We start from the raw sequence: 26,343 nt of genomic DNA on the forward strand, positions 1-26,343 counted from the left end.
TAGTAATGCTTCCCTGCGATGCACAGATGCACCTCCTTGCAGAGGAACCATACCACTCCCGGCCCTCCGCCGCCAATGAAAACTGCTCAGTGCTGTGGATGACGACACAACCAGAGAACTCGCTGTACATATTTGTCGTAATCCTGACTGTTCTCGGGGTCCACATTCAGATGTGAGAAGTGAGGCTGGTTTGTAGACGCCGACTCTGGGCATGAGGGACCATTCTGGCAGTGGCGGGTGAGGTCCTCAGACTCCCTTTAGACCGAGGGCCATGTCCACAGGATGAATGCTGTCTACGGCTGGTGAGGTACAGTCTATTGCTTGAACGTTCACAACTTCCCAATTTTACCCTAACTAGCCAGTCTTCTCAGCCACGGAGATAATTTACACATTAGCCTATACCCAACTGCAGGGCCCGCTCAGGATTCAAAATGAAGATTCTTTATGGTTAACTAGACTTTCCAACCTAACATCAGAAAAAGAGAGAAGGAAACCTTCTATACAAGGGGATCAGTAAACTGTAACCTGTAAGCCAAATCCAGCCCACTGCCTGTTTTTGTAAATAAAGTTTTATTGAGACACAGCCACACCCATTCGTTTATGGATTGCCTGTGGCTGCTACAGGGGCAGAGGTAAGCAGTTGCAAAGAAACCTTCATAGCTTGCAAAGCCTAAACTATTTACTACCTGGCCCTTCAAAGGAAGAGAGGATGATAAGAGCCACCAGAATATTTACAGAAGTTCCTGATGGCCTATGATTCATGATTTAAAAGGAACAGTCTCCTAATAAGTCAGCACAAGGAAAATTGCGTTCGAGTGCTGTTTCTGCCAATGGCTCGGCTCTGTGAGGTCACACCAGTATTTTTACCTCTCTGCTTCCATTTCATTCATAAAATAGGATTAGTCATGGGTTGCAAATGCATGACAAATAATTAGCTAATACCCCAATATATGCATTTTGAACACAAGACTGGAAGAATTGGTTATTTGTTTTCTGTAGGTTAAGAGGTCCTCTCTTTGATACAGCAGGATTTTGTGGCTGGGACAGGAAGCACTCCGTTTTAGTCAGCCCCTGTGATATGCAATGCACTGAACTCCTCACAGCCCCACAGGACACTGGACTCCAGATGAAGATAGTGTGTGATAAGGAAATCCCAGGTCACCCTAGGCTGGGATAGTCAAAAAGTGTTTGTTTCTGTTTCTTTCTTTCTTTTTTTTTTTTTTTTTTTTTTTTAAAGGAAATGAATAATACCTAAAAGAATGGGTAGGACTTCAGAAAAAGGAAAAAGGAAGGGAGAACATTCCACTTTGTTGTTAACTGCAGGGGGGCAGTAAAGCAAATGCTCAGAGTGAGAAAGGTCAAGGAGATGTTCAGAGAACCATCCATGGACTAGACCAGTTCATCTGAACAGAAGGGTCACTAGTGGGAATAACAGGGATGATGGCTGGAAAGGTAAAGCCCAAGCCAGATTAAGAAGGATCTGAATCCCAAGCCCACACGTGTAGATTTGATCCTAGTCAATGGGGAGCCATTGAATGTTCTAGGGAACTTTGGACATTACATCATGAAAGTGGCATTTTAGAAAGGTTAATCTGGTCATGGTATATAAGATGAATCAGAAGAAACTGAACTGTAGAGGAATGAGAATTGAAACAGGAAATAGTACCTATCATAGTGGAACACTCTTTTGATAGGTAAAAGAAACAATTCTTTATCCTCATTTTAACTTAAATTTTTCTATGTGTATCCCTGGTTATCTCCTATATGTCTTATAATCTTTTAATATCTGCTAAATAAGCAAAGCCGGAAATAAGCAAGGAAGTATTTCAAGAAAAAAAGTCAAGTCTTGGTGTAAGTTATTACTCTTTTGGGAGGTAGCGGTATATAAGGTGCAATAGTGGCCTTTGATTTGAAATCACAAGCAGGATAAAAGGTTATTATAGTGAGCATGAAGGTGGTTGCATGTTCTCTCTCTCAAACCCCAACTTCATCATTTATAACCTCCCAGAAACACAGCTAAGAGTAACTTTCTCTGCATTAGGTTTCATAAGAAATAAGCTTCTGCCCATTCTAAGCCTCCGCATCCCTTAGGTTCGCAATGACCTGCCACTTGATGGATCACTCCATTCCACACACATCCCCCTGGCTTTAGACATTCGTTTTTACAGTTATAGTAGAGCTTGCCTCTTAGAATGGGAGGCAGTAGAAAGTAGAGGTTAAAAATGTTGCTTAGATTAGACGGACTGGAGTTTGAACCCCAGCATTCTCTACCCGGGTGACCTGCTCAGATTACCTGCCTTCTCTGAGCTCAAGGTCCCCACCTGGAAAATAGAGTTGATGATTTATCTGACATTGTTCATATTAGCAGAACTACTTCAGGGGATATCATATGCCTGAACTAGGAAAATGTCCACGAAATATCTGTCACGCTGTGCCTAGCACCTGGGTAAGTCTTAATGGATGGAGATGCTGTCATTTGTTTTCTTGAGTGCCGTAACATTGGGTTGAGTTAGTCCAAGTTTGGCATTTTGTTTTGTTTTGCTTTTGTTTTTGCTAAGCGAGGCACTCCTTTAATTTAATTATCATATGCCTAACATAGAAACTCCTTTCCCCACTTGTACACATCACCAGATAGATTCCCAGAGGACCAGAGCCCTGGTCATAGAAAATGCCCAGGGCTTGGGGCTTCAGCAGCCAGGCTGCTATCCGGTCTCTCGGGGCAGCCCGTGGCCTGCCGACCCTGCAGCAAAATCCCCAGTGTCCTCGGAGGGGACAAGAGCTAGAGATCTCAAACCCCAAGCTGGAGGCCTCGGAGGCCTCTTCCCCCTGCCCCTTCTCAAGGAGATTCAGGATGTTTCTGACTCACTCAAGATCTCACCACCGGTTTAAGGAAGAGTTGGGTCTAGAACCCAAAATTGGTCACTTCTTTTTCTCTCTTTCCTCAAAGTCGCATTTTAAAAAAATTATAAAATTTATAATGGTCACTATGGAAAATTTGGAAAAGTAAAATGGGGAAAAAAGCATGTATATATCCCCACTGCTCTACATCTACATCTCTGTTAATAATTCAGCCTGTCTTCCCAGGTTTTTCTACTTTCATAATGAAAATGCGCTCACACTGTAAATATACTTTGTACCTTGCTTTTTCCCACTTCACAATGTATAAAATACGTTTCTATAGCAAATTTTGAGCTTCAGAGGGCTGAGACCATGTCAGCCTTGATATCACACCTACTGGGTGTCTGACACGTAGCAGACACTCAATAAATGGTTGAGGAATGAGTGAATGTCTGCGTGACATTATATGATGTGACCAATGACTCAGCCACCCTCCTTCTGTTGGATATTTACGTGTTCTCAGCATTCTGCTAATAGGAACGATGTAAGAGGAAAGGCCTTATTCCTATATCTTGAACGCAGCTCTATGTCCTTATAACAAATTCCTAAAAGCGTAATCATGGGTCAGAGTACTCACATCGTAAGGCCTTGAATTCCTGCTGCCACACTGATCTCCAGAAAGGAAATCCTAATTTACATCCTCCACCGGTGACACGGGAGAGTGAAAGCAGAGCACTTTCTCCATAGAGTAAGTATGTGTCAAGGGGAAATGGTAGAATCCCTCAGTAGGTGCTGTAAAGAGGTGCATTTGGTATCTAGCAACCCCACACAACACAGAGTATCATTCTAAACCGTCGCCAGCCTCCATCTGACATCCTCTCTATTGAAAACTATCATGTGGTACCTCAGATCACTACAAGGAGAGTTATCAACTGCCTATTATCCACATAAATATGTGCTACACTCAGAAACATACCCACACTCACAGGAGCCCGGTAGGCTTCCTGAGACGTAGAACAAAAAAAGCCAATCTTTCCACATAAACGGTGACTGACACCAAATCTGTGTCTCTGGCACCAAGTCTGTTCCGCTTAAACTTGTCTATAAACATCTCAGTTCAAAGAAAATGTCCACGGTGGTTTCTAAATGTCTTTTTGCCTATACTCATGAGCTAAAGACATGCTGCGAACCTCAAAACACACTTTTAATATTTGTTTCTTAGAAATAGTTCTGTTCTTTCTAATATAAAATCAGCAAAATAAATTCTAGATGAATATATCTAACAGAGTGTTTTAATTGACTTTCCCCTTGTAGGTCAAGGAGGTCACTCTGTGAAAACGAAAACGGAGCTGATCCCGAAAGCCCCAAGCCCTCATTCCCCGTGGCCTGGGGTCACTCGGAAGCCAAAAGAAGCATCTCAGCAAGGACGAGGCTCCGGCATCCATGTGAGCTCCCCTCCTGCACCCCACCACAGAGTATACCAGGAAAGACACTCGCTCCTGATACCATATGATAATGAGTTTGGTTCTCATGTACCCCCTCCCCTGCCCCAGCCCCTCTCCCATCTCTCTTCCCACAGTTCTGGGTTGACTGCTCAGGGAAACCACTAGCTTCTCTCCACGGTCTTTTTAGAGAGAACAAAAGACGAAAAATTATTTGTATTCTCTACACAAGAAACCCCGGATTCAAATCCCACCTCCCTCCCAGAATTACTGTGCTAACATAACCTTTTGCGTCTTCATTTCTCCATCGTCAAAATGGAGTGACTCCTGCATCTCTCTCGTGCGTTTTATAAGAACTTTGCAAAGAACGGCAGCATAAAAATCTTTCATGTGTTCTGACAGGCAAAGCATCTCCTTAAATTCAATGTATTCCTCTGTTGTGACTTCTGCTTTCCTAACAAGTGAACGCCTCTCTTCAACTCACATCATCCCCATATCTTAGTTTCTGATGGCAATGCCATCAAGATATCTCCTTACCTTTCGAAGCATCTGTGAGGTTTTAAAAATCTATATGCTTCTTCACAATTGGCTACTTTTCAGCTTATATCATTTTGCTATAAACACACACACACACACACACACACACACAGTACAGAAGTCCAACTTGTTTTTTCTTTGACTCAAAATAAACCACAAGACTTCAGTACTCCACAGATAAAAATCTCAAAGCCCATGTTCACATTTATCCACAAAAGAAATTTAATAGTTCAACATGTCACACAGCAAGTCAATCAGAGGACTGAGAAATAAACACGGACGTTCTAAAGTCCATGTTTCCAGTTTTCTTGTGATATGAACAAGACCAAATTTATTTGAAAAGAAAATGCCAAGGTGACATTTGTGGAGGCAGGAGGCCAACTTATAGGATATTTTGTATTCTCTTTGGGAGCAGTGGCATTGCCAGATCCACAACCCCATAGGTGTACAATTCAGCCAACTCACCATGGGGGTCTGACAGCCTTGCTCATGGACTTCTGCCTCCTTCAGCAACTGAAAGAGAATTCGCCATCAGGCAGCCTCCTGGGAGATACGGGCTCGTGGGGAGAGCCAGAAAGCTGGCCTCTAAAGAAAGCACTTGGCGAAAAAAGATTTCTTGAGTTAAGGGGAACATACCATGGGGGTCAGGCGTGGAAGTGGGTGGTCTAGCAAGAGGACATGGTGGAAGACCAACATGAGGGCATTCCTGTCACTAGAGGCACACTGGCCACGTCCCCTTGTCGCTAAGCCACTTACAGTACTGCACTGAGAGCAGGATCTGCTTGTTGTATGGGACAGAGCCAACGGCCCCTGTCCACTCCATTTTCTACCCTTTAGGGGGGATTTTTCTGGACCCAGGCTGGGCAGAGGAGACAACCAGATATCTTGCAGCTCCTGACACACCCGTTTTTGCATTACTGAACCAGGGGGTGGCAGAAAAGGGACAGCGGCCTGCGACCATTCCCAGCCATGGGAGCTCCCTGACAGACCCAGCTCTAGCCATTTCATGAGATCTTCGCATTCTCCCACCCTCCACAGAAATGCTTCTAGACCAGGACTTAATGAAATGTTCCTCGTGATGCATTATTTTACTGAACTCCTAACATCCCTGCTTCATGGAGGGGCCAGCCAGGCCGAGAGCATTATAAGACAGCAGTCTCCAGCCTTTTTGGATCAGGGACCAGTGCTCCTACAAGAATCTAATGCCGGATGATCTGGGGTGGAGCTGAGGCAGTGATGCTAGCGCTGGGGAGCGGCTGCAAATACAGATGAAGCTTCGCTCTCTCACCCTGCTCACCTCCTGCTGTGTGGTCTGGTTTCTGGTTCTTAACAGGCCACAGACCAGTACTGGTCCGAAGCCGAGGGTTGGGGATCTCTGTTACAAGTAATTATTCCTGTCATATCTGCCCACTGAAGTGCAGGTCCTCAAAGGTCTCCTGTGACCCCAACTGCCATTTACCCCTTCTCCCAGGAGCTTCAGAGCCCACGCTCCCAGGGAAAGGGTTCCCTCTTCTCCTCTTCTTTCCTCCAGGTCTTAGCACCCTTTGTTAAAACTTCAGCAACTCCCTGGAGCCCAACCCAGCCCAGCGTAAGTCAGCCTTAGAGCTCCCGCCACTTGGATGAGCCCTGGAACCACTCCGGACTTCGGTGTCTTTTTCTGACAATGAAGGGCAGGGCCAGCTCTTTTCCAAAGTTTTGTCCAGATGAAAAAAATGAATATTCTCTTTTATTTTCTTATAACTTTGCTCCCTGTGCCTTTGACGAAAATAATTTTCCAGGCTCGCCTGTTAAATGAATCTAGAACATGGAGCATGCCAAGAAAGTTCCCCAGGGCTAGCCTTTCCTTCCGTGGTATCTACGGGACATTGCACGGCCTGGAGGCAACATCCTGCCACCACTGATTTTAACAGTGATGGCTCAGGGTTCCCATTTGTAATTAGTGGGGCAGACCGGATAAATCCTAACATCTCTTTCAGAGTGAAAAGCCCAGGGTTCTGCAAGTAGAAAGCTCAAGCTAACCAGCAAAGGTCAGAATAGGAAGAGAGAAAAGCCAGTGTTGACTGAACACCCCAAACTAAATACACAAATATTAGCTGCCTCCCATTTGATACTGATGCCAGGATGTTGATGATGTCCATAGAGCATAAGGTAAGTCAGCCAGTTCTCTACCATCAGCTAGGCCCTGGCAGGGTGGGGCATCCGATGCTGACCAGTTATGATCAGGTCAGGCGAATATCACCTGGTAACAGATGCTCTGAATATCCTGCCTGGTTGTCAGGAAATCTAATTCCTCCACCCAGGGCCCTAGCCCTAAAAATGACTGCCAGCCACCCCCATACTGCCCCTTGGCCACCAATCTGGTAATGCAGCTTCTGGACCATGTTATCATTTAACAAGGCTTTCCCTGGCTGGCCTTCGGATTAATATGTCTTCAGTTCTTCATGCTACCTGTCAGTAACGTGTCACCATGCAGATGTCAGCCTGAGCACAGGCCAAGATGTACGGGGTGCTGCCATGTCTCTGTGCTCATTCTGGAAAACTGCTGTAGCTTGAGGGTGACAGGCACACAAGTTAAATCTTCATCACCCCTGCCTGCCTGTCTTAACACTTCAGAGTCAGTTTTTTATCCTTCAGTGTAGCCACTCACTACCCATTTGAAAAATTTGTAGGCTTGTGTGTTTGTATCATACAGTTTAAATTAAAAGAGCTTTTAAAAGACACAAAGTATATTTTTGGAAGTCGTCACTCAAGCATGGGTGGCTGGGGACTAGAGTTTCCAGAATCATTTGGACTCCAGAGGAGGACATTATTACCCTGCCCCCTGCCCTGTGTAAATAGCTCAGCTCGCTGAGTCATCATTTTATTGGCGTGACTTCAGAGCATAAGAAAGAGCCATGCAGGAAGCCCATTCCTCACCCCATCCCTACTGCCCAGTGTCTAAAATCCAGGACATTACATTCACAGCAGTGTATAAATGACTGATACCAGGGTCAGTCCCTAAAACAAGCTGGAGAGAAAGCAGGGATCTGTGCACCCCTAGGAGGTGTAAAGGTGCGCTGTCAAGGTGTGTCCTAAGAGGCAGGGAGAGAGAAAGGCAGAAAGCACAGGCAGTGGTACCCAGAACGAGGAGGACACCGCACGATTTTCCTGAGGAGATGGCCCTACCTCTTCTGAGTTTGGTTTCAAAAAGAGCATCCCATAATGACCTTCCAGTGAAGGATAACTTATCCACCCTTGGCGAAACTGGTGCCTGAGTGGAGCCGTGGAAAGGCTTTCCGGCCAAGCCCATCTCCGTCTTCCCGGTATTGCTGGGGGAAGGTGGCACTGAGCACAGCTGAGACCGTCAGCACCATCACGGAGCGGCACTAACGCGGACACAGGAGGTGCCAGCTCATTGTCCCAGCCAGGTGTCCAGGCCGGCAAGGCCATCTGGGTTAGGAAATGTGCTCTCTAAAGCCTGCTGGGGGAAGTCGTTTTAATGGGGAGCTTAGCTTAAAAATCAGCCTGCTTCAAGAAGTTTCCTCGGCTCTGGTCCCTATTAAAATGCAGGGCCTTGGAAATTGGCCATTTTCCTTTATGGAGCTCCGAGAAGACCAGTGTGTCCACATTCAACAGCCTGTGGCCAGGGGCCAGTAAACAAGTCAGCTCCAACATGAAACACTGGCAAAAAAAATGCTGGAAAGGGACTAGACTTTAGTTTCAGGTTTCTAAAAATCCGAAACAAAAACCTTTTAAGAAACACCTACCTAAAAATGTAACCACCATACCTTTAAACTCTTTGTACCCTGACGGAAGAGACTGACATTTAAAAATAAACTTAAATTGTACCAAATGATCATGTTGTCTCTTTAAAAATTTAACTCCAAGAATTAAACGATCAGTAAAAACCTGCTGTGGGTGAAGATATAAAGAAATAGGCACTCTCCTGGTTGATGAGAGTGTCGGTGGGTCTTATCATATTTAGAGGGATATTTAGCAATTTCTATTAAATTTAAAATGCATATCAGCTTTGACCCAGCAATTCTCCTTGTAGGCATTTATCATCCAGAAATACACAATTGTGCAAAAACATACATGTACGAGGATTATTTCTGCATCGTTTATAATAGCGGAAAAGTAGAAAGAACGTCGTGTCCATCAAAAAAGGATCAGTTAGCTAAATCCTGGTTCATTCACGTAATGAAAATAGGCAGCTTGTAAAAGAAAAAGGTAGATTGAAGTGCTGGAGGAAAAAGACACTCAGAGAGAAAAGCATGTTGTAGAACCACAAAAAATAGCAAGTCTGTTTTTTGTAAAATAGTATTAGATATGTTAATATATGTACAGAAAACCTTTGATGGGTGGATCATTAGGGACTTTAAACTTTCCATGATAAGCACTTCTAAATTGGTCAGGATTTTCATGTTTTTATTTTTTTAACATTAAACAGTAACTTGTAATCAGAAAGGGAAAAAATGAATTCCTCTAGCTTCACATTGTTTAATTATCTACAACCTCGTCTTTGCTCCTTATCATAGCCCCGCAGCGGGAGTGAGGACTGGGCTTCATGCACATTCTAGAGAACAGTGGCTCTGGGCTATGTATTTAGTTCCAGCAACTCCGTTTGATAAATGGCTCCCAATTCCAGCTTTTCTAATACCTTTACACTAAATACCTTTCATACTTGAGAAGTAGCCAGCGTGGTGGGCAGGATGCGGGGCTCTGACTCGAGAGCGTCAGCTTGGGCAGCTTTCCTTCCCACGTTGCAGTTTTCTCATCAGTAAGATTAAGGGCTTGAAGGAATCGTTTCTGATATTCTCTCACATGAAGACCTTGACCCCTCCCTGACCACACTCCCCGTGGAAGGGGTACCCATAGGGGTTGGTTGAAACACCAGAGGGCAGAGACAGGGCCTGAAATCAGGAAACTGTGAGACAAAGGACAATTGAGAGAAAGTTTCACTGCATCATCCGGAGTTGGTGTAGAGTCAGCAGAGGGAAGAAAGTACAACGGTTTCGATGCAGGGAAAAGACACACACTTCTGAGGCTCTCTCCTGGAGAGCTGAATGTTCGGAAATATCTAGAGCTGGTTGGGGTGGTCACAACAGCAGAGAGAAAGAAGGCAGATGCTACCAGCATTTCGTGGGTAGAGGCAGAGATGCTAAACTTGCCACGAGCTTGGGGACAGTCCATACCAGTTTATCCACACAGCCCAGGGAGTAACACTAAGGGGTCCTGGCGAGAAGAGCAGCCATTGGCTTCCTTACCTGACAAATGGCTAAGGCGGGGCTGGGTGCTGGGTGCTAGGAGGGTGGGTGGCGAAGGAAAGCAAGGGAGCAAGACTGCCTGGATGTCCGCCCGACGGCCCACCTGCTGCAGCCCTTCTAAGCCAGCTCCTTTTTTTTTTTTTTTTTTTTTAGTAGAGCAGCCTTGGACCTCACAGATTAAGAGGACCTTGTCAGCTTACAATTCCTTATTTTTAAATTATTTACTCCTACAGCACACGGTCTTCCTAAGTGGTCTCCCATCCAAGTAATAACCAGGCCCGACCCTGCTTAGCTTCCGACATCAGACGGGGTCAGGCTTGTTCAGGGCGGCATGGCCGTAGCAGCTCGTCTTTCAAACTTCAAACTGCCTAGCCCAAAATGCTCATTCCGGATCCACCACGATAATCGCGCTTTCCCTGTAATTAAACCTCTTTAAAGGACCCACATCTCTAAAGTGACATGTCTGATTAAATCCTGACCACGAAAGAGGCTTTGGACTCTGCAGACTCAAGGCCTTCATATTACATCCTGGACCCTGTTCAACTATTTGTCTAGTTTAAGTGGGGGTCCCAGGCCCTGGCAGGCCACCGCTGCCTGGTACAAACTCTAGAAAACAGAGACCTGTGGATTATATTCCCCATGGCATCCCCAGCACCCAAAACAATGGCTAGCACATAGTAGGTGTCAGTAAATATTTTTATGAATGAATGATGTAGTGGAAAGGGCGCAGGCTGAAGAGGCAGTCAGAGCGAGGTTAACTGTTTATAAGTGGCCCTGGGCAAGTCACTGAACCTTTTTGAGCCTTTGGTCCTTCCATTGTGATTCCTGAAGCAGAATCCAGGGCTTTAGGGAAGACTGGAAAATCCAGCTTGGGCCCTCTCATTCACAATAGGTTCTCAGAAAATGGGAACCAATATTGTATCACATTACTAATAACTCCAACTCACACCACAGCCCGAGCATCTCCTGGAATCACTACTATCACATAAAAGTGACACAATTCAGTTCAAGTGGCCCTCGGGAGCTACTAGTTAATAACCAACACGGCAACAGCCTCTTCTTTAAACACAGCATTTTCCCGGTGTCCTTCAAAGTGGCTTTGCTCAGCACCTTATCAGGGGGTCCACTGCTTCCGGAGACGTTCGCAAAGCACCCGAAAAGGTGTGTGTGACAGAAGGCCATGCAGACCGGTCAAAGAGAACTAGCAGGTCTGTGGACAGTTCTGGTTCAGCCCAGGCCCAAACTGTTGAGGTTTGATTCTGACTTGGCCTCCTGCTGCCTGAACCTGTTCACTAAGCAAAATCTAACGTGGTTAAGTGTGGAATCTGGAGCCAAACACCCGGGTTTGAATCCTGGCTCCACCTATCTTAACGTATCGCCTTCGGCGAGTTACTCAACCACTTAAAACCTCAGTGCTCTTATTCAGAAAATGGGGAGCAAAACTAGGGCCTGCCCAGAGAAACAGGGGAAAAGCAGAAGATTTTCTTGCTTTTGGCTTTGTGGAAAATCATCGAAATCAATCAGCCCGTTGGCAGAAAACCTCCTAGAAAAAAAAAAAAATCCTTTCCATGCAAACTATCCTTTCCAAGTTTTCACATTTTTATTAATTCTACAATCGTCTTGAATCCTCTCTGAGTTCTGGAGGAAAGAATTTGCTGGTGATGCAACAGATGCCTCTACAGGAAGATAAGCGAAGTGCTTGACACATAGTGAGTCTTCAATAAATATCTGTCGAATAACTAACTAGATGTCTCATACGTTGAAAGACTCTGACAGTCCGTCACACCTGTTGGACCCAAAAAACTAAGTACAAACTAAGGTGAGTGAGATCTTGGCATTTTTGAAACCGAGGCCTGGAATCTACATTAACAGAAATCTCTGTTCTGGCTACCATTTTTTTTTTTCCCCCCCAATTGGGACACTCCCCAGCTGAAGAGTCTGGGCATATAACTATGGACGGGTCACCCAGAGAAGGTCTGAACTATTTATCCAGCTAGCAAATATATAGTGATGTCTCTAAGGATTAAGAATATGTGCCATAAAAATGAACAAGTCCACATGAGCTCCATGAGGACTGGCCCTCATCTGTCATGCTCACTGCCGGATCTTCAGGGCCTACTGTGCCCAGCATACAGTAAGTACTCAATAAATGTACATTGAATGAAAGATTATATAAACAAATAAATAAATGAAGACTTGGAGGGAAGGGAGAAGAGGAGGAGACAGTTGTGGCAGAGTCTAGACCTGAGCTGAAGTTTTCTGAAACCCCACTCAGAGGCCTTCGCTGCTTCTCCAAACGGCTTCTAGAAGAGGTGGGAGACAGCAAATACAGAGAAGCCTGGGCAAGGGAGATTTGGGAGAAATAAGAAGTAGAGGCAGGTGAGTTCACAGGGGGACGTGAAGGTCAGTCGGGACATCTGTCTGGTGCGCACGAGCATCACTCAATGTCAGGGAGACGAGGTGATTTGGAGGAAGAGGTGAGTGGCATGGTGAAACATCAGATAAGAGAGGATTATGGCTCCTACTGCTTCTCTCGCCCAGGCTCTCCAAGGTTTTTCCCCTTTAAGAAATATGCATCATGTTCTATGTGTCTGGCCATCTGCGGCTCTTCCCTTTGCCTGGACCTGGGCTGGCTTTCTGGGCCTTGCAGGCTTAGCTGTCCCTGGCCCTATATTAGAAATGCATAGATATATTTTTGGAGACAGCCACTTGGGCTCTCAGCTCAGGGACTGCCTTTCCTTTTGGGATAAGAGCATTGTTCTCCCCCAAAACTCAGCATGCGGGTCAACCGTGCACACCAACTGCTTCTTTGACGCCCTTTTAACAAGTGTTTTCCCATGTACTTCTCAGAAAATTACCCTATTCCTTCTGTACTCAGCAGGGAGACACAACGTAACGGAGAGCTTGGCTGTTGTGCTTGTGAATAATCTGAGTTTCAAGTGCAGCCCTGGCATGCCTGAAACAAATAATTACTAAAAAGTTATCCAGCCACCCTCAGCCCACCCCCCACCCTGCCGCCCAAGCTGCCAGCTGCTTTGTCTTGAGTGTGGAGACCTCTTGGCTGGCTCTGTGTGAGCCTCAGCGAACAGAGCCATCGAAACCCACCCCAGGTCCCAGTCAACAAGTACAGCAAAAACTTTGGCTGATCTGGCCCCGGAGAAGATAAAGCCTTAAATAGAGATTAGCCACGCTCGTTCCAGCCTGCTCATGGCCAAGAGTCAAAGTCTATATTTGCCGAGCGCAAAAGGACAAAAAGGAACAAATTTCCTTTGCAAGCTCTCACCACAGACCAGAAAGAGCAATTCTCTCCCGCTTACCTTGCCTCTCTCCTCTCGTGAGAAGGCTAAGCCAGTGTGTGCTGGCCTGGTGGGAATCTCAACATTTTGGTCCCTGAATCGCAAACGATTAGTGGGCTCTTTGAAAAGGGGGGTTCAGCCAAGAGTTGTGCTAGATGTGTCCCTTAAAAAGCCATAGGGCCATTTTAAAAGAACTTATGGCAGCTTAAAGTGACAGACACTGTTGTACTTTAGATCGGTAAAGGCTTGGGGACCTTAGAAAGGGAAGTCCTGAAAGGTCACACTATTCCTTGACAATCGCTGAGGAGCTTGGTCAAAAAAAGTGCCCTTTTAATCAGAGTGAATTAAAATCTGCACCCAAACAATGACAGCATATTTGTTTGGGGAGAAACTGTAGGATTATCTGGTCCATAGCCATTACTTTACAGATGGGGGAAACCCAGTGCGGTGAGGTTAAATGACTTGATCTAGAACTTGCAGCTCTTCCTTATGCCCCTGGCATCTGCTACACACACTCTATTGCCTCTCAGCCCTGTGTAGGCAGCAGCAGAGAGCGAGAGCTTTTGCTAATGGAAGTCACTTCCATTGGAGCACCTCCCAAGGCCAAGAAGAAGGCTCCACCCCAGAGGGCTGTGGGGAGACCAGAAGCACACCCGTCCTCACTCAGGTCACCATAGCTTTCACTGCCGGTCCTGTCTACGCAAGCGCCGACTGGATTGAGAAGGCGGGTCCATCACGTGCATCCTGAAACCCCGAATCCTTTGCTAGGAAGGTCATTGCCTGTACAGTGTCCAAGTTCTCACTCAGGGCTGCATTCCATGATCTGTGACCAAGGCCGGACAAACAGCTCACAGGAGACTGTGCGATGGGCAAGTGAGGTGCACGACCGCATGAGCAGGAGGGGAAGACACTGTGAGCTCTGCCGGAGCTGCTCAGAGCGCGGTGGTGGGCCTGCAGCCCCGCCCGGGCTGGCGTTCTCCCAGGAGCCCAGGGCACACTTCCCTGGGGTCCATCATGCACATTCCTTCTTTCTTTTCTCTAGAAAGTCAAGCTACCTCTCCATGGGGCGATAGGGCAATGGAGGGGGGCTCCTTTTTCTTGCATGTTGTTCCAAAAGACAGGGACATCTAGTTACACTGAGCATTCCGGTAGAGCCATGCAGGCTGTGTCTAACAGGCTGCCACCTGCAAAAGACACATTCAAAAGGTCACAGCCAAGTACTAAATGCTTCGATTAACGTGAACAGTCCTTTTCTGGTGGATGGGTGCTTTTTTCATCTGTGCGGATCCAGCAGTCAATAGGTGTCTCGCTCCCTCTTCAGAAAACTTGAAGGAAACATCTAAACAGCATCCAACACCTAGTTTCCTCTTGTACGACAAATGTCAATGATATGCAAACACAGGCGCTTCGTCGAGAAACACTGGTTTGTTGGAATGGATGGTGAAGGGGCTTCTCGTGGTTCTGTACTCTGCCTGGGAGGAGAGACCTTACTAGGCTGCACCCAGGGGTCTCTCCTGGGTCAGGTCTGCACATAGTAGACATTGCCTTGATCGCTCAAAAGGATGGATCGGAGAGAAAATAAATTAAGTAGTGTTATCGGTCGATCACAATCATGTTCTGAGTTCCTACCTCGGAGAGGCACTGAAGAATCTGCAAAGAGGCATCAAGCCCTAAACCCTCAACCTGGCTCTCTGGGCCCCACATACCCTAAACCCACCAACCTATCCCGGCCGACTTCATCTCCTTCTCTCTTCTGGCATTTCTGGGATGGGCCAGCCTTTCTCACATCCAGACCTTCTCACCAAGCTGACAACGCCTCCTGCGGACAGCTTTCCGTGACCAATCACTGGGGCCCTTGTGTCTGCCTTGTGTCTCTAGTATCCAACACCAACTGATACATAGTCGGTGTTCGATGAAGATTTACTGAATAAATAAATCAAACATTCCTGAAACAACCAGCAAATAAGTTTAAAGGAGAAGAGATGAAGAAATGCACACATTTAAAAAATGTATCAAACACACACACACAAACACAGACACAAGTCCTCTAAACGCCACGAATACATATAAAAACTGGTGAATTCTTCTAAATAAGATCTGTAGTTACATAAGGTGTTATCATGGGGGAAGCTAGAGGAAAGATGCGCGGAGTAGTTTTACACTTTTTTTTTGCAACTTCTGACTCTATGATTATTTCCAAAATAAGAGTTGCAAAAATATGCCAAAAAAAAAAAAAAAAGGCAAAATGTTCCAGGTACCAGAGGAGCAGCTGAGGCGAGGACTTTTCAGCCTCTTCCTGCAGGCCACACCAGGTGACCTCCTGCACACGCCCAGGGTAGGAAGGATTCCCACCCTTTCCTTCCTACCCCCTTCTCTTTGTCACCTCTCAGCTGAAATGTTCCCCCCTCGGAGATGTCTTCCTGGACCAGCAGCACCACAGGCTCTTCCTCACACTGCTTATTTACTTGAAGATTCATACACTTCAGCGCACGAATCCTCATCCAAAATCTCTTGTCTGTTTGCTGTCTTGTCTTCTCCCACCAGAATGCAGATGCTACAAGAACGGGGACCTCGGCTGCACGTACCACGGTCTCCCCGGTACCGGGGAATACCCTCACTCATAACTCTTAAGGAATATTTTCTGAATGAACAATGAATATGTTCATGAATTAACAAAGAAAGTGTATCAGAAGCTGAGGCTGAGAGTGATGCTATTAGCCTTAAAGCCTTTCTAATTAAAAAAATAAAATAAAATAAACCAAGTCCTTTACAAAATACAGCACTTGAACCGTGATTCATAGAAAATTACTTGAAAACATACAACGCGATGCCTGGAGTAGGTGCCATAAGGAAGCAGATGCCGCTGGAGCTGGGACCATCGGAAAACGTGTCCAGTAGGCAACTATCTAGAAAGAAGGATCGGATTTAAAGAGAGGTCAGAGTAGGGAAGGAGAGAAAAGGGTGTTTCAGACCTTGGGAACCAGCATGAAAGAAAACCTTAGAGGCATACAGGCCCGCACCTGTCTCCCAGGAAGCTGGTGACCTATCATGAGCACTGCCGGGGCTGCAGCAGTGAAGGAGAGAGACAGGCTCTGCCCACATGAGCTTCCACTCTCGATAATCAGCTTTCTGTCTAGTAAAATAAGATTTGTAAACACTGGCTTTTTCATTAATGAACGTTTCCTGATTATACAGCAGGGAGCTTAGAGACGGCGCCTCTAGACTTCTGAGTTCTCGCTGGCTGGAAGGAAAGCCAGAAGCCTATTTAAAATTGATCAGGGAGAAGCAGGAGTCCCTGCCCCTTTGGGGCACACTCCTCCACTGTGAGGAGCGTCACTTTTGTGAGGTCTCCTGATCATGCGGGCAGAAGTCAAGTTCTTCTTCTTCCTCTTCAAGGGAACCCTTGATATTGGCAAAATCATTCAAGGTCAAATGTATCAGACTGGGATGTTAAGGAATCTAGCTACCGTCTCACAAGCCATCTCACAAGCCACCACTGCTCCAGGGCCATAAGAAGCTGGGCTCCCTTGATGGTTTGGCTGTGGACCAATGCAGGGGTGGAGGCTCCCAGCCCACTGTCCTGTAGTGCAGATGAAACAGAACCCAGTGGACTCCAGATTCCATCAGCTGAGTGGACATGGGGGCACCAAAGAATAAGGAAGTATCATGTTTGGGAGGGACTGTTTCCCAGGCCTGCCCCCTTTCCCAGACTTTTGGAGTCCCTCTGCTAACCTGGGGTTACGGATAGTCCAGGTGTGTATTCCCCCTGCACATAGCCTTCCTCGGAATCATCTCCAAGAGGTCCCATCCTCCCAGCTCACTTAAAAGCAACCCTCGTGCCATACACCCACAGCCATAGTGTCTAGCTACCTTTCCAGCAACACCTGGGAAACTTAGGAGTGATTCCTTCTTCTCAGAAATCTTTGCTGAGAAAGTTTCCTTCACAGTTTATAAAGCGGGATCCAACTTCTTGCTTAATCCCTCAGCAATATCTGACATGAAGTTTTCAAGATGGCCACGCAAAGTGTGTTTTACACCACCGGCCATATGCAAAAGGGGAGCCCTGGAACTCACAGATCTAAGTGTTGCAAAGACTGTAAAGAGTGATCTCACATCTTCAACTGAGCTGTTCATCAATTCAGGTACTAAGAGGTCATTTCTATTCTCTCCAGTAGGTGAGGACTGGCTAGTACCCCTGACTTAGGTGGAAGATACTCTCGCAAATCTCCATTTAAATCTCAACTCTAGAGCTGTCTTGATGTGAGAGGCTTAGGACATCATTCTGGATTGTACTATACAATTCATTTGAAATGCTTACTCTAGTTTTTAGGTTTTCATGAACAGTGTTCTTTTCCCAGGCTGACTATTCAGGTAGAATATTGGGGTAGTCCCCATCTCATTAGCTTTATTCATTTTTATAAATTATGCATACACACACACAAAAGGGTTTCTCCCAGCTGTCTCAAAATGAGTCACAGTGTGAACACGGCCGAGCACACAGGCAGGAAGAAGTCAGCAAGCAAACGCAGGGCCTGTTTCTCCAGAAACCCCCCTGATGCTCCGGCCTCCGGTGGCTTCCCGGTGCCTCTGGTCCATCACTTCCATTTATTTTTCCTCCTTTTCATCTCTTTTCCCTTTGTGTCTGCCCCGTCCTGAATCGCAACTCAGTCCACTGAGGCATGCAGGTTACTCCACTTAAAGCAAACTAAGGGGAGAGTAACCCACACATTCAGCACCCCACCAACCCTGGGGCAGCCATCTTGCTACCAAATACAACTCCACTAAACTAAAAAAAAAACTCCACCAATTTCTCCTCATTTTCATCTCTCTTCCAACTGACAGCAAGCATAAGGAACATGTTTTTTGTGCCACTTGCTTTCCGCTGCCTCTCGACTGCTCAGACAACTATTTCGCCCATGAGCTTGAACCCCACGCATGCTGGACACGTTCTTGGAGTCTTAATTAAGGGCTGGTTCTAGGCACATGGGTCAACAAGAAGAACCGAGACCTCGCCCGCTAGGACCCCACAGCCTACCGAAGGGCACAACCTGTGACAGAAGTTACGGTACAGTGTGGTAAGTGCTGTGATGCAGATATGAACAGACTGTGACGAGGGTGTGCCAGACACGTGGCCTTCCTAAGTAACGCACACCCTTCCACATGAGGCAGCAAACTCCAGGGGGCGGGAGGCAGCTCACCGAGAACCTTGACTACTCTCTGAGTTTTCCCCTGGTCTTGGGGGTTTTCTCAGTTCAATTATTGTTCAGTCACCAGGCCGAGCCCAAGACGTACAGCATGATAGGGGCACACTGCTTTCATGACTGAAAAGCTAAGGCAGAAACAAGGGGGCGCATCTGAATTTCCATGTATAAAATAGAAAGAAAAAGGGTAAATACAATGCTTGCACCTAAAGAGATTATCACAGCACTTGGCATAAAATACGAGTTAGCTCTTGTTGTTGGTACACCGATGCTGGCGGCGGTAATAATCAGGAACGCAGGAGGACCCAGACCCAGGATCCTGGAGTCCCCAGAGTTCGTGGGCAGACAGCTGCATAACACCAGCCCCTCCTCTCAGTGGCTCTCACCATCCCAGACTCAGACGCGACTCTCTGCGGGAGAGGAAACCGAGTCCTGGGCCAGCAGCGCAAGCCCGTCTCTAGCAACGAGTGCTGTGATCCTGTCCCCAGTATGTTTTGCTGTCCACCAACACCCGCTCCGACCCTAAGCTGCTTGCGGGCAGAGAACACGGCGTCTTACATGGTACAAAAGAACCAGGGCTGGGCACATGCTTAACAAATACAATCGGGAAATTTCTAATCCGGAAGGGGCTCTTGGAGAGGGTTACGTTCAACTTTTTCATTTAAAAATACAATTCTTTACTGATTTCTAAATACAAAAAAAAAAAAATGCTTAAAGTGTTAATGGCCCAGTCCTATTGCCTATAGAGATTAGTCCCATGTAAACGTTAAAAAATAACACAAAACTGATGGATGCACCCTTGCTGGTTTTTGTAAAAAGACAAAATCGTATAGGAAAAAGTTACCTTTTACCTGTCTAAAAAGTTACCTTTTCTCCTACCTTGAAACCCCAGTCTTCCCTACTTTCTTCTTGTGTATCCCGCCAAAAACAATTATGAAAATGTGAACACATATGCATATATATACCCATAGACATGACTTAATTTTTTTACATAAATAAGATCCCATTTTCCTGCAACTTGTTTCTTTTCACTTAAGAAGGTGTATAGTCTGCATGACTGTGTCCCCTCCAAATTCGTATATTGAAATTCTAACCCCCAAGGTCATAGTGCGAGGAAGTGGTACCTTTGGGGTGTGATCAGGTTATGAGGGTGGAGCCTTCAGGAATGAAATTATTGCCCTTGCCAAAATGGCCCCAGAGAACTCCCTAGCCCCTTCCACCACGTGAAGACACAACGACAACTCCGTGACCTGGAAGAGGGTCCTCACTGGATCATGCTGGCACATTGATCTTGAACTTCCAGCCTCCAGTGCTGTGAGAAATATATTACTGATGCGTATGAGCCATCCGGTCTGTAGTATTTTGCCATAGCTGCCCAAACAGATTAAGGTAGAAGGCAATGGACAAAGTTCTGAAAACACAACGCTTGCTTTGTACTCCCACTGCCATGATACTTTCTAATTATATTTTGATCTTGAGCAGGCTATTTAATCTCACTGTGCCTTAGCTTTTTCATCTGTAAAAATGGGACTGAGTTAATACATGTAAGCTTCTTAGATTGTAGATGGCATTCAAAAGTACATATTATTATTACTTATTTCCACTATATCTTTGTACCCATTCTACATCATTCTATTGAAATGTTGCCCAGTGTGCCAAAGACATAGATACTTGTGTGCCAATGGCATACACTTACCCAATTCCCTGGTGATGGGTATTGAGGTTATATCCAGTTTTCTGCTATGGCTATTATAAACAACATCAAGATACTGTCATTCGCCAGGTTCTGACACTTTGGTGGACAGACCCATAGGCTACGTTCCTAAGGGTGGACTTGCTGGGTCGGCGCATATAACTTTGGTAGACATCGCCAAATGCCCTCCCAAGAAACTCCGCCAGTGTACCTGCCATGAAAACTGAGCCTCTCTCCAGAAATGAACATTCTTAATTTTTTTTAATATTTGCCAGTCAGACAAGTGACTAATGTTGTTTTGGTTTGAGCCTCTTTAAATTACGAGGGAGGCTGCGAACTGTTTAATTTACAGATGAGAAAAATAGAGACCCAAAAGTCCCCTAACTGGCTTTAGGTCTAACCCTGCGCTAGTTATAGAGATGAGCATGGGCCACCTGTCGTGTCAGGACCACCCGAGGGTGCAGTGACCCCCGGACGCAGGAGGGGAGTCTGACCACTGGCAGCCAATCTTCTCCCTCTTCCCCAAGCAGGGAACACCCGGGCTGAGTAGGCAGGTGGGGCTCTCTGCTGCCTCGGTTAGGGTGACCGTCTCCGTCAGCACCAGCAATCCCGAGGCATGTGATACCCCCCTGCCACCTGGAAGGAGTCACAGCCTCATCCTGGCCCAGGAAGCAGGGTTGCCAGGTTTCTCTGACTGGAAGGTGGCTGACGGCAGCCAAAAGACAGAGGAAGCCTCACCTCCAAGCTGCCTGAGGTGCCAAGGGTTTTTTCCCTCCTGTTCACGTCATCTCAAAAGTTTCTTCTGCTTGAGAGCAAAGTGTTTCATGTTGTCACATTCCTCTTTCTCCTTCTCTGTGGAACTAGACTTTTTTAACCGGAAAAGAAAGCCACTTGGAGTAGAGAAAAAAGATCTCCTTTGACTACCTTCTGCACGCCCCGCCCTGCCCCGCCTCCCACAGGCATGAACAGAGCAGGTAGGGGTGTGAGCACCTGGTCTAGGCGAGGGGGCTCAGATTCTGCTTCTTGCTAGAACTGGGACCTTGAGTACCTTCCTTTAAGCCTCGCTGTCCTTGCTTGAATGATGGAAATGACACGGATGCCTGCTTTGCCTAACACACAGGATTGTTTTCGGCAGAGTAGATGGTGTGTGCATGACAGCGATTTGAAAACTGTGACATGCCATCCAAATGGAGGACCTTGGTGAATGTCCGTGAGCTGGTTGCCCCTGGCTTCCGGGCTGGAGCTTTTTCTTTTATGAAGCTGCCGGCCTCAGTCTCCAGGGTGGGACCTGCCCCTGCTCTAAGGTATTCCTGGAGCCACCTCCCACCCAAGCTTACGAGAACTAGGCTTATCATCATGACACAGACGGAGGTTTCATCTTGATTGTGCAAAAAAAAAAAAAATATTTCATAAGCGTCTATTTATATCACAGCTAAACTAGATGTTCAACAAAGAGAACTCTAGTAACTTCATATTCGTTTGGCAGATTCAAGAAGCACAGTTCCACTTTACTAGATTTTCTCAGCCAACTAGATACTCATCACATATTAGAATTAAAAAATAGAGCGGCCATTTTTAAAGGAATCATTCTACAATTACTACATATTTTTCTACTACTTTCTTTAAAAAAAAAAAAAGTTAAATACAGGTCAACCTTTTTCCTCATCTCACTGCCACCACCATAAACACTGATTATCCAACTAAGTCTAGAATCATAAGAACCTGTTCTACCACTCACGGCGTTGAGACTTTAGGCAAATAATTTAACCTCTTTGTGCCTCAGTTTTCTCATCTATAAAAGTAAAGAGAATCAGAAACCAAGTTCATCAGGAGTATGGCTACATGAAGAACACAGAACCAGCAAGGATCTGCTTAAAGCTGAGTGCATGGATTTAGAGAAAGCTATTTTGCCCTCTGAGATATGTTTTGTTTCTTCCTAACTCTTGGCTATATTCCAGATAGCTGAATTTGCTGGCTAAGTGAGGCTCTCTTGTTGGATATAAATTCCTTTGGGGGCCTTGAAGGACATAATTGAGGCTCTGATGGAACTTGCTACACCAACGACCCAAGCCAAGGGTTCTGGTGTAAGCAGGGAGCCTTTCAGCAAGCACCCTGGAGCAGCCGGAGAGGGACAAACAGAAGATGCAGAAACATGGGAGGCAAAGAGAACAGGAACTCCCCTGAGTGAGGGACAGCGTCCCTACCATTAGCATTACACAAAGGCCAATGCCCCAACCAACCAACCAACCAACCAGATGCCCACTGAAAAAATTGAAATCTAAAGGGTGACCTCAAACACTGGGACAGTCTGCAATGAACACCCAAGAAGAAGAAACCAAGAAATTGTGGCCATTCCAGCATGTCTGTGTCGGAGGAGCTCAGAGGTGGCATTGGGTTGCCTGGGAAAGAGACGGTGGGGGCCTCCACATGACGTTGCACCTGCATCACAAGCACGCTAACTACTCGTCTGAGTGGCTTATAATTGTGTGTAAGATGGAGAGTATGGGGTGGACAGTACCGAAGAGATAAGACAACCTTACTTCAGGTGACTGGTCCATTTTTCAGAAAGACGTAAAGAATTTTCTCATGAATTCTACTCGCTTGCTTCAGCTGAGCTAGGTTAGAGTTCTAGCTCTAACACTGAAGGTGCATACTGTAGACATCATAGAGCTACTTATAAATATTTCAGCTCTCTCTTCTTCAAGTACACAGTTGCATTACATTTTCCCACCTACTGGAAGTTAGGTGTGTCCATGTGACTAGTCTTGGCCAATACAGTGTGAGTGGACGTGACACATGTCACGACTGGACCGCTTTCCGCTTTCAGAGCCAGCACGTGCTTCACCGTTTTCTCCTTCCCCTCAGCCACGGTAATGGAGACTCAGCCTCCATGTGAGAATGAGAACAAGGATGACATGGAGCAGAGTCCCCAGCCAGCCTCAGGAGATACACAGAGTGAGTAAGAAAGAAACCTTCATTGTTTTATGCCCCCGAGTTTTGGGGGCTATCTGTTACCCGAAACCTAGCCTACCCTGAGTAACAAATATGTGCCACTTAACCACTGGCACGTGACTTTCTTTTCTTAATTGGTAACTGATGGCCAAGTGTTTCACTGTACAAAAACAGATTGTGAGCCTGTGGAGTTCACGGTGCTAGGAAGTCTACTGCTTATTACAAATGTAGACACAATTTTTAAATTATGAGAAATCAAACTCCTTTCCAGAAGGTAAAATTTAAAACTAAGCTCTCAAACAAGACCCATAACCCTTTCCTGAGCCCCATTGAACATGGTCCCAGCTGTAAGGACCAGACATCCACACCTGCTCCAAATGCGTTGTTCACTAGCCGGGGAGGAGATCGTTTCAGCAGACTCCAATTTCTGATGTGGAAGATTTCCTCCACTACACTCTTGATCAACACATGCTCATCCTTCCCGATGTCGGGCTGGTCTGGCCAAATGGGAATTCCTTCGTCGGCTTTATTTTCCCTGTTGAATCCAGAGTTTTAAAAAGCAGTTCCTTGAACATCATTATGGGTTGACAGCAACCAGAGTCAGGTCCAACCCCATTTCTCATTCTACCAAAGGCATATCTTAATTCATCATTTTATTTAGTATATAAAATACGACTTAGGGCAAAATTTGCAGCACTCTCCTACACTAGAAAAATCCACAAACTAAGTGTTTCTGCAGCAAGATGTACCAAAACATATGTCTTACTCAGCCGCAATGCAGACTAGGAATGTGAGCTAAGCTGTGATGGATAAAACCTTCCCATTTCTAAAGAACAGGCCCCACAGACACAGATTCTGTTTACACGTAGCCACTGCTGGCAATCATTTTGGGTCAGATTTATTGTTTCAGTCATCATTACCTTTTAACTTACAAATCAGTACCAATCTAGTCATTTTAGTGTCCAAAATAACTATACCGTAATGGAATTTCTTAGGTTGTTAAAATAACCAGAGCAGAGTCACTGCTGGTGAATCAACAAAATGCTTGGAAATAAATAGGAGGGGGAAAAGTACAGCTAACTAATGCGATGTCAAGGCCAAAGGACCTGCCTGCCATCCATATTCTTGTCCCAAGCCTTATAATTTATACATAAATTCTGGCCCCCCAAGGAATGCAGGGCCAATCTTTAAGTACCTTGATATGTGTCTCGTAAAACCACCTGAATGTAATAGTCAATTAAATTATTAATGAAAGAACTATACAAATAAAAACATCATGCTCTTTTATATAGTAATAATTATTAGCATAAGCAATGCAAATTGAATGAGAATTATTGGGACAGTTCTATGATAAGCTAACAATCTCCTGCAATCAGACCAAACATCTCTGCTCAAGCCGTTTAATAAAATAAATAGCAGCATGCTGACACTTTTGTTCAGTTAAGCACATATATCTCCAGAGGTTATTCATGTGTCCTTGGTAGAAGAGCTAAAAAAAGAAATGGAGACTGAATGATATAAAAATGGAACTAGTTACAACGGTGGTAAAATAGATATTTCCACATCTTGACACAACAATGAAGCCTATAAACTGTCCTAGAATCGAATGACATTATTTATTTATTTATATATGCACATGCATATACATACAGACACATATATTTACATACACATATTACATATATACAGAGAGAGAAAATGGATTCTTGTAATTAAGTATAACCTTTCATTTATATTCATGTGAGGGATAAAGTTAAATGCCATCATAACAATAGGTCATCAGTATTTAGAAGCATTTATCAAGCATCTAACTACCTACCACACAGCCACACACCACTCCATAAAAGAACAGGGCTCTTCCTTGTTTACCTTAGAGGACCCCTATGGAACACTCTAGAAATCACATAGTCCTTAATCAGAACTCAGCGTTGCCCAATTCTCTATTAGTTCTCCCAGGACTGATTCAGGAGAGAAGGCGGTCCTTCGCCAGATCAAACTAATCACAGAGAAAGTCTGTTAAACTCTAATTGGTGAGTAATTTCGACTTTCCATTTGCTACTACAACCAATTTCCTGCCACTTTTTGTTAACTTGGAAAAATATGTCTTACGTGTGAGGTAATGATATCCTCTGGTATTCAAGGGAAAAGTCAAAGGCAGTCAATTCTCTTCAGCGTCCAGCAAGAATAGAGTGATGCTGAAGGGGGCGCTTGACCTACTTGCTATCAGATGCGTTCATCTCACGAACACACACACCTGCTACTAGTCTCGTGTCAGTTAAAAGCCCAACTGCTCAGAGGCCATTTGACCGGGCTTGGGATGATATTATGCCCTTGACAAAAGCACCTTCCCCACCTTCATCATGAGCTGTCATATTAACAGGGCCAATGTGGATGCCATTCTCTTTCAAGGGGTATCAACTTCGAAACAGTCCTTCCTCTTCAGACTCCCCGGGAGATGCCCCAGCTCCGGGTCCCGACTCTTCCTCTGAGTCACCCCTATCCTGTTAGTCCAGAAAGCTCTCACCTGTGCTGCCTTGCTACCACCGCCGATGGAACTCCGAGCTCTTAGCGCAGTTAAAAGACTCAGTTCCTGGTTAATGCCAGCGTATCCACGTAAGAGTTCGTACGCACGCACGCAGCAGAGTGAGAGTAAAATACATGTGGACACATAAATCCATCCACTACAGGGAAACAGTTGGCACAAAGCAGCACGTTCCGTGGGGAGTAAGTAACAGCTCACCCTCTGCCTTCGCAGGGGCTGGCTCTGCAAGATTTCTGCCAGGAGACAAATGTGGGGCTGTGTATTCTTAACCCAGAATGCTATAGACAGAGAGGCCTACTCGTCTTCTCAAACGCGTTTTTTTTTTCCTCCTCCTTAAATCAGGAAGAAAGTCCTACTTGCTGGTAAGTCTCTAACACGTACTAATCTCCTTTTTAATAGGAGGACCTCCAGTAAACAACAGCAGAAGCCAGGAAGGAAGACAGAGAGGGAGGTGAGACTCTACGCTGAGGAGAAGGGGCAAGAGAACCCACTCAAGCGAGTTCCCAGATCGTGACTTTGCACTGCAATAAAATTTCAAAAATAGTTTCGGGGACAAGCGTGGGTTGCCAACTTTTTCTTTTGCCAAGTAAGTATAC

At 45.6% G+C, this 26,343-nt stretch overlaps 1 protein-coding gene and 1 pseudogene across 1 annotated transcript in view; both read right to left on the reverse strand.

Moving 5' to 3' along the window:
• The window catches only part of LOC120619596 (forkhead box protein N3), a 190,161-nt gene that overhangs the window by 70,390 nt on the left and 93,428 nt on the right, over positions 1-26,343 (reverse strand). The gene's annotated exons all lie outside the window — the stretch shown is intronic.
• Positions 10,288-10,406, reverse strand: LOC120619892 (uncharacterized; annotated as a pseudogene).

This window comes from Pteropus medius, unplaced genomic scaffold, assembly GCF_902729225.1.
Source record: "Pteropus medius unplaced genomic scaffold, Ma_sr-lr_union100, whole genome shotgun sequence".
Lineage (NCBI taxonomy): Eukaryota > Metazoa > Chordata > Mammalia > Chiroptera > Pteropodidae > Pteropus > Pteropus medius.